This window comes from Condylura cristata, unplaced genomic scaffold (genome assembly GCF_000260355.1).
Source record: "Condylura cristata isolate star-nosed mole 26May11 unplaced genomic scaffold, ConCri1.0 scaffold00024, whole genome shotgun sequence".
NCBI classification, from domain to species: Eukaryota; Metazoa; Chordata; class Mammalia; order Eulipotyphla; family Talpidae; genus Condylura; species Condylura cristata.
Window position 1 is genome coordinate 23680212 of NW_004567125.1, and position 2791 is coordinate 23683002.

Sequence of the window (2791 nt, forward strand, 5' to 3'; positions counted from 1 at the left end):
ATAGTGTCCACCGTGTACAACAAACCGAAGCAGGCCCTGCAAATATAAGACCACCTTATTCTCAACATAAGCATATTTTGTGGCAGCTGGGAATTGGGCAAAGGCAGGTAGGCATGCCAGTCAAGTGACCAAACTGCCCTCACCCAGCAGCAGAGGCCCCGGGGAAGCAAGTGCTGACTCCCCATGGGGCCTTTCACTGGGGGTCCAGCTTTGCCAGCTGACTGGTCAGAGGAGGTGCAGCAGGGCTGAGGGGCTTAAGTGTCTGAACCTTTTGGCTTCATCTTCTCTCTGCCCTTGATGAACAAGGATATTTAAAAAAAATTCTTAAAAAACCTGGGAGACAAAAACCAATGAGGAAGACAAAAGAGAGAACTGGAGGTGTGGTTTTCCAAGCTCTAGAACTTTCCTTTTCCAGGGAAAGTCCCATTCCCAATTTTGCTTACAAATTCATCCAACACTCCAAAGTGCATGGAGTTAAAAGACAACTCCTATTTATCATCAGTTTTCAAATGCTAGGAATTCTTTAGAAAGGTAATGGGGAACAGTCGTCCCTCTGGTCTGACTACAGCCAGGGAAATTACCAGAAGAAAAATCTTGGCTCTGCCATCTTCACTTACAGAAGGTAAAACACTTAACAGAGACAGATTTCTGTTGGAGTTAGACTAGATTTCTCTTCACAGCCCTTAATCTCACGAGGTGAGAAGGCGTGGAAGTTGCCAAGTTGTTGGCTACCAGACCCATCAGTCTGTTTAACGCTGGCTAAAAGCTGAGAATAATGGGCAAGTTCCCAAGCTCCCCTCACCCCCCACGGCTCTGGCGTGAAGATCCCGCGTCACACGCATTCTGTGGCTTCCCACTACCCTGTACCCTGTGTCGGGCCTTGGAGTGTGCTGTGATCTTCAGTCTGCAGGAAGACAAGATCAAAAAGCAGGCTGAAAACTAATGGTTGTTTGGTTTTCTACTTGGATTCATCTCCTGGCAAACTCCCTCAATGGTTCACTCCCTTGATTACCCCCCAAGTCAGCTGACTAGTCAAACGTTTTTCCTATAAACATCCGTTGCACTGTTATTCACTACTTTCCGCCAATTCTTTAGAAATGATGAAGATGGGACGAAGCAGAGGCTGGAGGAAGAAAGAGCCCAACAGCTACAGCATGTGCTTTGAAGCAGCATGGAGGTGTCACTGCTGCCACTCCCTGCTCCTCATGCCTACACGGGACCAAGCGCCCCCAGTACCCCTCTAGAAGTGGTAACACAGGATCACACATGAGGAAATATTTGTCCTTCAACCTAAGACTGTGGCTCGCTCTCTATGCACCACTTGGCACCTGAGTGGAAAGCCTCCAAACAAATACTCGTACTTAGGGACTGCCCCATTGGGACAAGGGCGTGAAGCCAGGCCAGGCTGGGCGGATGAGGCAGACTGTCAAAGAACCGCTCTTACGAGGTGTAGCAAGTAAAGAGATCAGAGGAGAATGCCACACAGACCTGTAAATGTCTCCCTAAATATTTCCCTGCGCAACTTCATCCTGAGCCCAGGTTTCCAGACACTGGGTTACCACTGTTTAGCAAACACCTAAAATCAGGGAGGTCAAATACTGAGTCTAAATCTACGCAAATAGTAACTAAGCCTGGAGCACAAAACTCCTTAAGTAAAGGGAGTATCTCACTCATTCCTGACCAGGCAAGTTCCCAACAGGCCCTACTGACTGACATGGCCAAACTGGTGTGCGGTAAATACGGTAAACAGTAGGTAGGACACAGCATGCTTTTTACCTTGGGCAATCATGCAGTTCCTTACAATGCGAATGGCTTACAGTACAATAACAGCGACAAGTAACAAAACAGATATTTTAATGCAAGTTTAAAGACCATCCCTCTTCTAAGCTTAGAAAAGACTTATCTTAAAGCTTTGCAAAGCAAATAATCTAGTACCCGAAATCGGAAGCCCTTTGTAATCACTTCCCCCCCCCCAATTTGAAAAGAAATAACTTATCAATTATATTTCAAATAGAGCTGAATGTAAACACGGATGTCAACCACCCTTTTAGTTTTATAAATCTGCTTTTCACTTTCATTGACAGGCAGATTGCCTTTTCTAGCATGATCTTAAACATGAGAAAATACCCTTCTTTAAAAAGCTATTACAAATATTTATTAAAAAGTGCAATTCAAAGTTAGTTGGGCCAGTATATCACTGCAAATGACATTAAAAAAAAAATAAAAAGGAGGGAGAGGGAGTCCAGAACAAAACAAATAAAAGCAAATCAAGAAAAAAGGGTAAAAAAAGGCTAGCGTGTGCTGAGGAATGAATCCCAAAAGATGAGGGGATGACAAGTGAAAGCTAGAACTCAATCCAGCTGTTGCTTTCTTTCCAAGTGCAAAAGCGAGACGGAGCAGAGATACTGGCAGCTGCTGTGGCCAAGCACGGGCTCTGGCTTTAACCACTACTAATATTAAGTGACTCATCAGGGAAGTTATAAAAATATCCTATGTACATGTGTACGCTGGAGGCATTGAAAGTCACAAGAAATTTGAAGCTTAGTGTCTCAGCAGTTCAAAGCTACGAAAACTCGATGTAAAGTCTCTGTCTTTCAAATTTGGATTGGCTCAGTTATTTGAATAGATGATAAAATCGAGTTGTCTTGTGGGGGGTGTGGGGGAACCTCACTCACCTTCCCTTCCGTGCCAATACTCAGAGGGCAAGAAAAGTTTGGGCAGGAACCAGCCTTTGTTGCCATTACAGTTTCCAGAGTAAATATAATTAACGCCCCCAACCTGCCCCACCCCG